Source organism: Carassius carassius, chromosome 36, assembly GCF_963082965.1.
Source record: "Carassius carassius chromosome 36, fCarCar2.1, whole genome shotgun sequence".
Taxonomy (NCBI): Eukaryota; Metazoa; Chordata; class Actinopteri; order Cypriniformes; family Cyprinidae; genus Carassius; species Carassius carassius.
Genome location: NC_081790.1, coordinates 16,741,614 through 16,756,907, shown reverse-complemented (window position 1 = coordinate 16,756,907; position 15,294 = coordinate 16,741,614).

Genomic DNA, 15,294 nt, shown 5'->3' with positions numbered 1-15,294 from the left:
AAGACGGCGGACGAAAGCCCCCCTAAATAGGGTCAAGCGATACCTATGGGACACACTGAGTAATGAGACTTTGAAAAGTAATGATTAAATTGGAATAAATGCAGAAATCGCAGTCGTCGTAACACCCCTGCATCCAAGAAACAAGGTTGGCCTACCGCAAATGTGAACTAATAAAACTACATTTTTACGACCAAGTTAGACAGGTGGAAGTAAAAGTATGCGGATTATGCGAACAGAAGAGCAAAGCGTCATGCTGCAAGAGAGAGGTGGAGGTACCAGCTGCAGGCCTGGAGTGCTGGATAGAGTCCTCAGTGCCGTAATGAGCCCAGGTCTGTGGTGCAGTCATCAGAGCAGGATCTGTAATGAGCCACAGTCTCAGGTGGAGGCCCAGTTTGGTTGGGTTTGTGTAAAAGTGTGTATGTCTGTGTGTGTTTATGTGAGAGAGACTGAAAGAAGTAGAGCTCGAAAGAGAGAGAGAGAATGTTCCCAGCTCCCCCCTGGTGACAGCGATGGGCCAGTGCCATGGCCACGGCGCTGGAAGGAAGCTGAGGCTCTGCATTATTAATGTGCGCCGCGGCGTCCTCGCTTCTTCCCAGCCACACAGCTCACTGCCCGTCCTGCCATCACAGAGGGAGAGAGAAAAAGAGAGAGAGAGAGAGAGAGAGAGAGAGAGGTATGTATTGGGGGGTGGGGGGGTGGATAAAGAGAGCAAGAAAGGGATGGTAGTATGGCTGAGCTTGTTAGTGAATGCAATGTGTTTGTGTGTGTGTTGGGCTGAAGAAACAATGTTTTTTTTTATTTTGGTCAGTGTGAAACTATATACCTGAGAGAGGACATAGTTTTCAGCCAATGTATCTACAGATACAAAAAAGGCATGCATAGCCTACGTGTGCTGAATAGACATATTTTTCCGTCTAAAATATCTGACTTTAGGGAATAAAGTGTTATACGGTTATTCGCACTGTATCCAAAAAATACTGACACATTGAAAATAAGTAATTTATGTTCACTTGAATTTTCTTATAGAAGAGAAAGATATACGAAATATGGCAGAAAAGTGACAACATGATTTGTATGAGTATTGAGTAATTTTTTTTTCTTAGTTTTTTTTTTGTACAAATTTTGGTTAAAGTTATATTTTCTAAATGCATTATGGTTATCTTATTGTAAATGATCCATCCATGCCTATGTTACATTTTGTATTTATTTTATTTACCAGCAGCATTGGTTCTGAAAAGTATTCTTTCCATTTATTTTTTCATTTCTAAAAAGTCTGTGTTAAAGTGCTATAAACAAATAACCAAGTCTACTGTCAACAATGAGGTGAATCACAAGTGTTACAAATCTTTACTTGAAGCAAAGAACTATATGAAAATATAACAAAAAGACAAAGATACAACGGCTTTAGTGAAGGAAAGAACTACAATCCAATGAAGCATTGCAAATTACATGATCAAATTAAAAATAGAAAAATCTTGAACCCGCAAGATTGTTCTTATTTAGGCCCAAGTTTAAGCCCTAATATATCTAGGGAAAGCTATCTGTTAGCATTCCCATCCATCTCAATGTCTGTTGACATTTATGCATTTGGCCGATGCTTTGGAAGTGACTTACTCAACTTATTCAAGGTATACATGCATTCAGGACCTTGGCGTTTCTAGTGCCATGTTTCATGGGTATTCAGCTACACAAATCTATTTATTGAGACTGAGCCATGTTGAATGATCCATCTTTACTACAACTCATTTAACCACAGCTCAAGTTGCAATTTTAAGACCCATCCAAAAAATGGTCACTAGTAAAATATTTAATATATAATGAATATTATGCTGCTAATAAAAAAAGTCAGAAGACATTGTCAATGAGCTAACATGTTTTTGCTCGTATAATTGAGGTGAGAAAGCCAGTTTTACTTCTTTTTACTTCAGTTTTACAATCTGACTTGGGGGACATTTACACAGCAAAGTTTTCAAAAAAACAGGAAACTATTTTATGCATTTTGGCGGTTCGTTTACACGACAACAACTTTTTGGGACTAAAAATGGCAAAAAAAAAAACGTTTTGAAAACGCCACCATTACCATTTCCGTGTAAACATCCATTATGGGAATATTTGAAAATGGTGAAGTCATGTGCGTGCGTAGTATGTGTTAGGTGTGACATGCTCAGTACATGTTGATTTTAAAAGCAAGTGCAAACAAACATACACAACAATGGCGGAGTACATGGTACTATTGTTGCTGCTCAAGAGTTTGCTAAAGCTTCTTCAGCAAAGTGCGCATTTACTCTACCAATATTACAACCAACAGCGGAGACACATAATATAAAACATATAATCGTTACTTCCCTACAGGTACTTTTTATTAACAAGATGACAGCACCAACTTCTAGCCTGGCATAAGTAATACAGCGTTTTTGGTCATTTTCGCAGATATGTGTAAAAGAGAATCGTTTTGAAAATGTTGTCGTGTATAAGTGAAACTTTAAAAAATGTTGTTTTTGGCTACATCCTTGTCGTGTTTTCACTGTCTACTGAACGTAAACAAAACTGATTACGTTGATTACGTTCTGGGGTACTCTCCAAAATGGTGGAAGAAGGTAACTCAGGGAGAAGAACTGCTGAATAAATTATGTTATTCATTTCTTGGTGCACAAAAAAAGTTTTCTCATAGCTTCATACAATTAAGGTTGAACCCCTGATTTCACATGGAGTATTTTACCAATGTCCTTGCTACGCTTATGTGCATCGATCGTGATAGTATACATGCTGTCTATGGGATAATCAGAGAGCTCTCAGATTTGATCAAAAGTATTTTAATTTGTGTTCCAACGATGAGCGAAGGTCTTACGGGTTTGGAGTGACATGAGAGTGAGTAATTTATGACATAATTTTTTTGGGGGGTGAACAAACCCTTTAACAGGTTAAGCTGGTTTAGTTGGTTGTCAACTTGGTCTCCCAGACCAAACCACCTGAATAGTGCACAAAACCTCTCTAAATCCAATGAAGCATTGCAAATTACATGATCAAATTAAAAATAGAAAAATCTTGAACCCGCAAGATTGTTCTTATTTAGGCCCAAGTTTAAGCCCTAATATATCTAGGGAAAGCTATCTGTTAGCATTCCCATCCATCTCAATGTCTGTTGACATTTATGCATTTGGCCGATGCTTTGGAAGTGACTTACTCAACTTATTCAAGGTATACATGCATTCAGGACCTTGGCGTTTCTAGTCCCATGTTTCATGGGTATTCAGCTACACAAATCTATTTATTGAGACTGAGCCATGTTGAATGATCCATCTTTACTACAACTCATTTAACCACAGCTCAAGTTGCAATTTTAAGACCCATCCAAAAAATGGTCACTAGTAAAATATTTAATATATAATGAATATTATGCCCATCCACCCTGATTTCACATGGAGTATTTTACCAATGTCCTTGCTACGCTTATGTGCATCGATCGTGATAGTATACATGCTGTCTATGGGATAATCAGAGAGCTCTCAGATTTGATCAAAAGTATTTTAATTTGTGTTCCAACGATGAGCGAAGGTCTTACGGGTTTGGAGTGACATGAGAGTGAGTAATTTATGACATAATTTTTTTGGGGGGTGAACAAACCCTTTAACAGGTTAAGCTGGTTTAGTTGGTTGTCAACTTGGTCTCCCAGACCAAACCACCTGAATAGTGCACAAAACCTCTCTAAATCCAGCCAACAGGTCAATCTGAACAGGTTAAACCAGCTTTAGCAAGTTTAATATGTTTTTTTCAGCAGGATATAGTTATGGCACCCTAATAGGCCAACTTTAACCCAAGTAAGTTGGTGGCCATCATAAAATGGTAAAACACTATTATATGCTATGTCATAAATCTAGCCTCTTTTGCTTAAATCAGATAGATAGATAGATAGATAGATAGATAGATAGATAGATAGACAGATAGATAGATAGATAGATAGATAGATAGATAGATAGATAGATAGATAGATAGATTAGCGTTAGATGATGCAGTTGTGTTCCTGTAGGAGTGTGAAGCTAAAGGTGAATCTCAGGTTGCACATGAAGCTGTAGATGCTTCGATCAGGGTTGGAGGCTTCCAGGAAGGTTCTTCAGGCACGTTGTGGGCGTTCATAATGTGTCAGTGAGGTTGTGGTGGGTAAACGTGTTACTGGACTCTTTAGTAAATGGTGAGGTAGAGTTAATCAGGCTGCTGTGGTGTGGCGGGTCAGGCTACCGAGCAGACCTGTCACAGTGGGAGAATCCTAGAATCTTATCACAGCCACACAGACATGCAACCGCGCTGATCTGCTCACCCTCACGGCCAACACGCGCATGCCCTTCCCCCAGCCCCACGCTCGCTTCCCCATGATGGCCTGAGCCAAGACAACAGTGACAGCCAGCAGAGCCCAATAACCCTGCTGGACCGCTTTGCTGGAGACGTTCAGAGCAACATACAAGCAAACAAGAACGGGCAGAATATCAACGCCTAACGCATAAGCGGCAATTGATTCCAAGATCACTGATGTACTCATGTCTATAACATTTTCTAACACCTCAGAAGGTGCTATGTCTAAGATTTTATCTCAAATATGAAAGTTGCTGCAACACTAGTGGCACCAAAGGAGGAAATCAGCCTATAAATTGCTTGCTTTTAGTTATCTCTGCATTTAATTTGGGATAAAAAAAAGAATATTAACTAAACCTAAAATTACTATTATTTTCTTTAACAATATATAAAAAATATATTATTAGTAAAATTATTATTAGTTTTATTATTATTATTTTTTAGGGTGATTAAACTGTCCTCATATTATAAATGGAAAATGGCTCTCATTTTATGAATTTTTATATGACAAATAAGTATTTCATTTATATTTCATAGGAAATTCCCAGTTCCTACAACTTCATGATATTATGAATACATAATTTATATTATTATTTATATAATACATATTTACGGAAAGAAGAGATTTTATGTGTACAAATATCTAAAACATTCAAATCAAAACACATTTACTTGAAAAGCAAAATTATTATTAAGCGATTATGTCTTGTTTTCTGAAGAAAAAAAATTAAGTGAGTTCATACTTAAAATGAGAAAAATTTTAACATTTACCACTGATATAAGAAAAATAAACTTATTACATCAAAAACACTTGTTTTTTAATTAATTTTATGTTTATTTTTCTCCCCCCCTCCCTTATATATTCTTGTTTCCTCAAAAATTTTTTTTAAAAAAATAATAATAATCCCCCCAGAAAACCATTGTTAATATCTTATGTAATTTTGCTTCTCAAGTAAATGTTTCTAAATTTAAGAATGTTTTAATATTTGGGTAACACTTTAGTATAAGGACCAATTTTGAAAATAAATAAATAAATAAAAAAATAGAGTAAAACTCCCTTTTTGAAGACTACAGCCAATAAATGTAAAAAAAAATTTGCATGTAGCAGCTAAATCTTATTTACCCAAACATTATCCAAAAAGTTGAACCCAACAAAAAAAGTGAATCTGACCACTCTGACCAGGAACTGGGACACTGATTACTTTATAACTGAATTAGGGTGTGGATCTCAGCAGCAACCTTGCCTGACTATTCTCCTCAGGGTGTGGAAGAGCGAGAGGAAGAGGGAGAAGAGGAGAGGCTCCAGCGCTGTGGGAGGCAGAGTGCCTGAGGGCCTGGGCCTGTGGCTGAGGGTGAGGAGTGAATGAGCAAACCCAATGAGCTGCTGTAGTGGAGGAAGACACGTCACCATCGCTGTGGAGTTCTCCACATTAACAGACCCCACAACTGTACGTAACAATACACCTCAAAACCATAACACAGTATCTGCAAGCTGTTTTATAAATTGGCGAGTTTCTTCTGCACCAGAATATGTTCACATCTGGTGAGCTGACAGATGTCCCCTCAGACAGTTACTCGTCTCGTAAACAATGACAGGTGGGCATTGTTTTATTACAGTACATGCATGAAGCATGTATTGCCTAGGGTGCATATGGTAGATATACAGTATATACGTACATCCTATAAGAGCACATGACAGTAGTGTATGAACTTCCAATAAAATAAGATTGACATATTTCTACCCACCTACTGCTCTGTAGGGAATACTATGATATACCAGGAATATAAAGCCATTGCAGGGAAGTGCAATGCAAGGCAAATCCCTTTTTTTCTTCTACATCATTTCCATTAGCTGAATGAAAAGTAAACACTGCTCTTGGCCATACAAAGAAAGCATACAGCGATCAGAAGCTGTCAAGCTAAATAAAAATAAAATAAACATCATTAAAATAATTATAATTGTGTGTTTGTGTATAACTATTTTAACATGATAGCCATTAATGATAAATCATTTAGGAATAGTTTATGACTAAATGTAAAATTTTTGTGAATGCAATTTTTTTTATTGTTGTTAATATATTTCTATTGCATTTTTTTTGCATATTGTTGACTTAAGCAGACAATTTTTTTATATATAAAATATACAAATATCAATCTAGATTACACACTAATTAAATTGGTAAAACCACTAGCAATATAACAGCAAAATCAGATAACTCAGATTTTTTCCCTGTCACTTTCCAACTCTTATTTTTTTTCTCAAGCTAGAGCTTGCATTAACAGAAACTCGAATAAGTGCAACTTGAGAATCTCAGTTAAATAAATGGTACCTCTCACCCCCCTAAACACATTCACACAATCACGCACACACAAACACACACGCGCACGCAAGCACACCCGCAGAAACAGATTAAGCTCAAATCAATGGCTGGCGCTGAAGCGGAGGAGAGATTTCACCCGGGCTTCTCGTTAAGGCCTGGCTGAGGCGCGGAGGCTCGGGGGAGTGTTATTACCAGGGTGATGGTTGATAAGACGCTCGTTCCTCCACGCCGCGTCCCGTGGGACAGATACATCGCGCAACCATGGAAACCGTAAGGCTAGGTGTTATGCTATAATTGGGCCGGTGCTTTTAACAGCACAGCCACACAGCCAGGTATGCCAGCGTCTTCAAATGAGAAATTATACCATGGTGTGTGGAGGAAGAGGAAGAGAGAGCGAGAGAGTGAGTGAGCGAGCGGAAACGTAAAAGCCTTGGACCTTCACCTTTTCTAATACACAGCTTCTTTCTTTATTTCGCTCTCTCTCTCTCTCTCTCTCTCTCTCTCTCTCTCCCCGCGTCTGTGCCTCTCCATATATATATATATATATATATATATATATATATTTTTTTTTTACTTTTATAGGAAGGAAGTGGAATGTTTTACGCTTCAGTCAGTGTGATTAGGACTGAAAAATATTTCTAAATGCGTTTTTACAAATCTGTAATTTTGAACATTTGAACATCTGTCAATTTGAACAATTTGAAGGCCAACAATGACTTTGCAGGTAGGCTACTTCCCGACACTGATTTCGACAGACTTATAAGGCAGTATACTGGTCTTATGATCTAAATAAATAAAATAAAATAAAAACGGAGCGCTTTGTTGATAACTAAGCCACTATTTAATTAATAGGCTAATATACTAATTTCTTGTTACAGATGAAAGTAAAAGTTGAAAATTGTTAAAAAACATACATTTACACACAAACTGACCATCAACTTTTAGACTTTTTTTTAGCTCAACTGTCATGAGTTGTGTACCAAATCACGCACTATACACTATACACTTATTCTATTCACTATGTACTCAACCGTGTAGAAATTATCTAGAATTTTTTTTGCAATGGAGCCCCTGCCCTCCCCTCTAGCACATGATTAAAGCTGTGACAGTGCATGAAAATATCCCAAATTCCACTCTTTTGGAATCTTGAGTTTGAACACACTAATCACACTATACTAAAAACGGACATAGAATAATGCATAAGTACGCAAGGTTGGAACCACTGGAATTAAATGCACAGCATTGTGGGATATCACAGGCAGGGAAGGATGCATGTTGTGATCAGATCTCAGTAGACGGTATGACATGCTTTGTTGCCTTGCTACCTTTATATGTTACCTGTGGAGGCAGCATTTTTTAGCTTTTAGACATAGCCATTGGTCTCCGAAGGAGGCCAAAAACTTAACAATTTAAGTGTAATTAAGCTGGCAACTGTTGTAGTCAGTATGTTGGAATTTGTTAGCAACATATGTTTTTAAAGGACAAAACAGTTTCAGAATTCACAGCCACAGTTTGAGCCAGATGCCTCAGCTGCTCTCCACCAACTGTGCAAACTAATGGCATAACAGGAAATGATGTCACAGATTTAACACTCATTGGCTTAAAAGGACTATATTGTTTTTTCGTTCTAAAAAGTATATAAGCATACATGCATACACAAATATTAATTAAGGTAATTTGGTAATCCTTAATTACATTAGCAATAATTAAATGAGAACTTTGCAAAAATGTAGTTATTTGCATTGTCATTAACAAATAACAATATTTATTTTCAGAAATATGTGCTATTGCATAATTAATGCTTTTCATTAAACTTTAAATTAAATAAATGTATTCTAATAATAGAGCAATAATATGTTATTTTTTTGTGAAGATAATGTTGCCTTTTAATGTAGACACCTGTACCTATGCAGGTTAACCAACTAACAACAAAACATACATTGAACACACACACACACACACACACCATCTCCTGCATTCTGTGTGTTGTTTACATGGACTTTGAAAGCTCCAGGAGGGACTTACAGAAGATGAGCAGAGAAAAAGGTGCAGGGTGCAGAAATAGAGGAGAGCAGAAGAGAGGAGAGGGGGAAGAGTTTCGACGGGCAGCCGCTCGCTCTGCAGGCGCTGTTGATTACGATCAATTTCCCTCGTATCGACGCACGCTCTGGCCTTGAGCACTAGTCCCTCCTGCTTTTTACATGCTACGTGCTTTGTGTACCATGACACTTCTCTCTCTTCCTCCTCACTTGCTCTTTCTTTCTTTCTTTCTTTCTTTCTTTCTCTCTCACTCTTCCTTGCCTTCAGTTCTTTCCATTACGGCCTTTGGAGCGAGACGCATCTATGAGTCATACCGAATGTGAGGCTAGGAGGTCTCTTAGGACGGCAAAGTGTGAGCAGTGCAATTAAAAACAAACAAACAAACAACAGCAGCCTGTCTCGAACAAGGCTTTTCCTGTTTTCCAAAATAAGTGCTAGGTTGTTGGGTGCAGCTCAGCAGCTGTTTGGATGCTGGGCTGGTGTTGTCGGATTGGAGGCCATTTGGAAAGCAGACGGGCGGTGGATAGCCGTAATGGAAGGGAAAAAAGTGCTCTTCTGCAAGAGTGAGACCGCAGGCAGACAGAGTGCGAGAGGGCGCACCCCTCATCGCTCTATCTCTCCGCTCTTGGCAGCCTCCATCCAAATTAATTGCATCTCCGAGAGAACGAGAGAGAGAGAGAGGGCAAGCAAGATGGCCCTACCGCTAGGCTGGTATTGCTGTTGGGGAATCATTTGAAATTCTACTTCCCGTGTGGTTCCTGGTTTCCAGTTTAATGACCCCCACCCCTCTTGCTCTTACTATCTACACCCCCCCCCCCCCCACACGTTTCTTTCCATCTTTCCGCTCACAGCCTTCACCTCCCTAGTTGCCTCGTTCCCCCATCCGTTTTGTCTCTCATCTCTCACTCTCAGGCGTCTACAGAGGACTCTCCCCACCAATGCCGATGGCTGCCGCAGTTCCACGTAACGCCCCGTTCACCAATTACCAATCCGACATCCTTTCTGATGCCCCAGGGATTGCAGCTCTACACCTGTTGTCACAGGCGACAAACGAACCCTTTCGCTGATTTCCAAGAGCCACGTGACCAGCGCACCAACGTGTTCAAGCAAAGTGTAAGCACAAAATCAACTTGATTTCTTTCCAGAACGATTTGAATCAAGCAGTGTCGAGGACAGAGAGGGCATTGAGGGGTTTCTATATCAGAATGCTCCCGTGAACACCCATTGACATTTAAACAGAGTTTGGCAGCTGCGTGACTCACCTTTGACTAGAAGGTATAGTGTGGAAGACGAGAGGAAAATAGAAGAGAAAGAGACCTAGAAGCAGGGGGAGATGGGAATGGGGAGGTTGTACGCTTTGGGTCGTGGCCCACCTTGACAGTCACTGGGGTCTGGGACCATCTGGACTGCGTGTGTGCAAGCGTGTGTGTATGTACATGTCCTGCCAGGTCTCTGGGCTCCTGTCACCTGCATCAGTGGAGGATAGCAGGAAGGAAGTGCTCTCATTCAGCCAAAAGAGAAAGCGGGTACCGAGCGCCAACAAATAAGACTAAGGACGCAAGCCGTCACATACAAAGGCAAAGCCTCAACAGCACACATATACAAGGTTAGCATGACTCTGTGCTCCAGTGTATGTGTGAACGAGGTTGTTTTCTATTTCATTCTGGTTGGGTGCGGTATGTTCTGGCTCCCCTGGTCTCTCCCCTGTTTGGTCAATAGCAGCGCACAGGCTGCGGATCGATGTAGGGTCAATAGCTCTCAGACGCCTGCCTCTTTGTGCCTGTGCTGATTTAGCTATCGTCCAGGCCTCTTTCTTACAAACTAGTTTTTCCTTTTATGAGCGTCTCACTTAAATACATCGCCAACCATAGATTAGAGACGCAGCAGTAAATCTGTGATGTACGGAGCACCGTTTGCTCCTTTCTGTCATCTCTCTCCCTGTCTCTCTCTCTCTTGCCAAAAGCTCTGAAAGCACTGAGTGCTGCCTGAATCTCCTTGCATCACAACACAAACTCTAACTTACCTCCCTTGTGATTGTGTGTGTGTGTGTAATAAAGAGGTAGGGATTGTGTAAGGACTGTTTGGAGTTAAGGGTAAGTTGAACTTATATATTCGCAAGAGCTTTCTACTCTCCTTTTCTCACCTTTCCACACATCTGTGTCCAGGCCAAAGTTCTGCTCCACCACAGACCTGAGAGTTTGCTTTCACCATTGGCTTCTATTTCATAGCTATGTTGTTGTGGGCTGCATGGATCAATGGTAAGGGCCTGTATTTATGTTACACGGGAGTCAGACAGTGAATCATTGATTGCAATGAAGGTAAATAAAATGCATGCATGGAGAACCTATAAATATATGTAAGATAGTTTTGCAAGTTTTTCAACTGACCACTGAAAACACCAGGTTTTTAGGGTGATTGGCTCTGGTCTGGTTGGCTTTTACCTGGTTGGTAAAGCTGGTATACCTTGTTAATAGAGCTAGTTACAGTAAGTAGCCTAGCGGAGACAAAATAATCCCATGAATCTTTGCAAAAAGGGACATTTTGCATTTATACTTAAGTTGCGATGAGTCACTTTGAGGTGACGGAGGGTGTTTGCATTAGCATGCTAGCAACTGATCCAAATGCTGATTGACCTGTAAATATCACACTTATTGGTCTACAGCCATTTTATGTCTGAGGTTACAACACCCTATTCTTTATCTGTCTGACACACAAATACGCACATGCAAAGGCTATTTGAAACACATAAAGAGACCTAAGTGTCCTCATCCTGTGCGTCAGTGTTCCAGATCTCGCTTCCCCTCCGAAGCTAGCACCGTGATGGAGAGGCTCCTAGCGAGCGGAGCAGCATTATGGTAATTGTCATTACCAAGGCTGGAGCGGATGCGTGACTGACGCCATTAGAGAGAGCGCAATTACAGTAGGGTTTGGCGACCTTGCTGACTGGAGGAGGTCAGGGCTTCTCATTAGAGCAGCGTGGAAGGCAGCCCAGTGTCTCCAGCCTGCCAATCAATACCAGCGCTCCCCTGGCCTGAACTAATCACAGACCTGCCGCCCAGACCCACCCTCTCAAAGAGAGCCCAGGACGAGGAACGTTGATGATGTGATACACACACACACACACACACAGACACACATATACACGTATTGATGTTCACAGCTAAACCTGCGTGTATAGATCTGGTCAAAGAATCTGAGCGTCGGTTCTGATTTTCAAGGCTGGGCGTCGCTTGAAATTTGACACTGTGATCCGTCCCTGAAACTGGAGCGCGTTAGCTAAGATTTGTCACACAACATGTCTGCAATGCACTGGAGCTAAATTGTGAATAGTGCTAAGATCTGTTTATCTATCTGTCTATCATCTATCTATCTGTCTATCATCTATCTATCTATCTGTCTGTCTGTCTGTCTATCTATCTCTGTCTGTCTGCTATCTATCGGTCGGTCTGTCTGTCTGTCTGTCATCTTTCTAACCATCTATCTATCTATCTATCTATTTATATATCTGTCTGTCATCTTTCTTACCTTCTTTCATCTATCCAGTGTTTCCCACAGAATTAGATTCTATTTGCGGTGGTGTGGTGTTTGGGCACCGGGGGGGGATTAAGTTAAATATATATATATATATATATATATATATATCATAAATATATCATATATTTTTAGTGTATGTACACATTTCCATTGCCAACACTTAGTGTCAGATACCTTAAAGGGATAGTTCACCCAAAAATGAAAATTCTATCAGATCTGTTTGGTTACAAACATTCTTCCAAATATCTTCCTTTGTGTTCAGCAGAACAAAGAAACTCATACAGGTTTGGAACAACTTGAGGGTGAGTAAACGATGATAGAATTTTCATTTTTGGGTGAACTAAATTTTCATTTTTGGGTGAACTATAGACATTGCTATTGCTACATTGCTATGCCATTGCTACACTTTCTATGCTATGACTGCTCCACAGACTTCTTGTTGCAAATTTTGCTCACACACACACACACAAACCTGGACCTGGAGATGGACACACACACACACACTCAAACTCACAAACTTATTGACACACTCAAACACAGGCTCACACACTCAAACATTCAAAAAGACTCACACACACACAGGCTCACACATACACCAAACTGGACCTGGAGGTGGACACACACAGACTCTGACACACACACACACACACACACACACACACAAACCTGGAGATTGAGGTGGACAAAAACCAACACAAACCAACCTGAACCTGGAGATAATAATGATATAATGTCTAGTCTGGTGGCTGTGATATATATAAACCTACCAACGTCCGTTGCCATGATTTTTGGAATGACTGGAGACTGGAATGAGAGGGAAAAAATGACGTTTTAGTCGCATAACATCGGTTAATGGAAACGCCGTCATTTCGCAATAGTTGTTTATCGATATTTAGGAAAAAAACACTAAAGTTTTGCGCGTATCTGTAATGGAAACGTGACAGCGCTTAACATAGACTAACTTCTCAGAGTTATGTTGAGCAACAGTGTTCATTACTAACCATTCAACTCCGGATTGATTCATGTTTTGATTCAGATCGTGTTCGAAGAGGAGGGGCTAGTCGTGCGTGCCTCCGTTGTCAGATTGTGAGAGGGAGGGAGCAAGCAGGCGCAGCTCTACAATAAAATACAATTGTATCCATATTAAATAGATTAAAAATCTGAATCAATCGGTGGCGGTCAGCGTTGATATTGTGGCAGGCAGCCACAAATTAATGAATGTATGGGAAACCCTGATATCTATCTGTATCTGTCTATAAATCTATCTATCTATATGTCTGTCTGTCTATCTATATGGCATCATCTGTCTATCAGTCTGTCTGTTATCTATCTATCCATCTATCTGTTTGTCTGTCTGTCATTCTGCCTGTGATCTTTCTTACCTTCTTTCTACTATCTATCTATCTATATCTATCTATCTATCTATCTATCTATCTATCTATCTATCTATCTATCTATCTATCTATCCTGCATGGATACGTGTGTCTGGTATGTGTGATGTCAGAGTTTTTGCTGGGTTTCTATATCTAGCGTCATGTGTAGCGTCACCTGTGTGCAACATATTGATGTAATATGCAATTACTGCAGTGTGTGAGTCAGAGTAATGGATTTGTTTGCCGTAGAATAAACTGAATAATCATGTTTTTGTAGATTCTTATGCTCTGAGGTGAACGTGCGTGTGTGTGTGTTCGGGGTAGGCAAGCTCTGAGTTAGTCGTCCTTAGAGACAGGGAACGAGAGGGGGTGGGTTGGTATTGTTGGGCCGGAGGGCTCCAGGCTCCAGCACATTTCCGCACTGTTCGCACTCCACTGCCTCAGTCACCAGCCGTGCCTATTAAATCAAGGGCCCCACTCTACAAAGACTGCCAATTATGCCCGGCCGAGCCGCCATCCTGCCTCTCTCACCATCTCTCTATTTTTCCTTTCGCTGTTGCTTTTCTGGGTAAAAACCCAATGTGGAAAACCTGATCCCATCTCCACTAGTACCATTATACTCTGTTACTGGTGAAGTCAAGGTGAAAACATGTGGAATGGTGTATCAGGAAAGAGTTTCATCTGAGCTGGATTATAGATGACTTTAAGACTTGCAAGGATGTCTGAGCCAATTCCCATGACTGATTCCTAAAGCTTAAAACAAAAGTTTTGGGATGGTGTATTCATTTAATCCCCTATGTCCTAACTTATAGGTCCTCTAGCATTTCTTATCCACCACAGCTCACACTTTATATGTCCAGGTGTGAGGAAATTTTAAGGGTCTATCCAAGAAATGGTAATATATCTGGAGAAAGATAATTGTTAGTATTGCCATTTAATCTCAATAACTCATGCTATTTACACCTGCTCTTAACATTCTTAGGTGATTCGATCACAAGTGGTCAGCAGGGAGTAATAGCTGTTTACACCTGCATTAACATGAATCTTATGTGTCATGTGACTACAGTGATGGATTTCATCAATATATCAGCACGTTACTGCATGTTTTAAAGCTACAAATTGCTCTCAAATTCATATGTACATTTTAATCCTGACGCAATAATCTCATTCTAATTGCTGTTTCTTCCATGGTCATTACATATCAGAATAACTCTAATATACCATGATGTGTAAATACTCAACAATTTAAATTATAATAAAAAAAAATTCAAAATAATAAGACACCAAACATTTACTTGGGAAGCAAAATTACATAAATTGTTTTCAGAGAATATCTCTAAAATTAAGTTTTTTAAATTTTACGGTTCTCTTACTATTTAACCATAAATTAAAATGTAGATAGATTTATTCTTCAAAACAAATAAAAATAACTTTATTTTCTTTTGAGAGATTAATAGTATCACATTTAAATCAACATATCTGTCTCTTATGCAAACACAAAATTGTTTCAGAAGTGACCAATTATATCAATGCTGTATCTGTAACAATATTTGTGGCTTAAATTACAATATACTTCCTGTGTCCACCACATTCCCGTGCTCTTGAATTTTTGCCCATTTAATTGCCAATAAATGAAGACCCATGAATGAATAAGAATGTTTGAAACTGTAGCTTCCAAA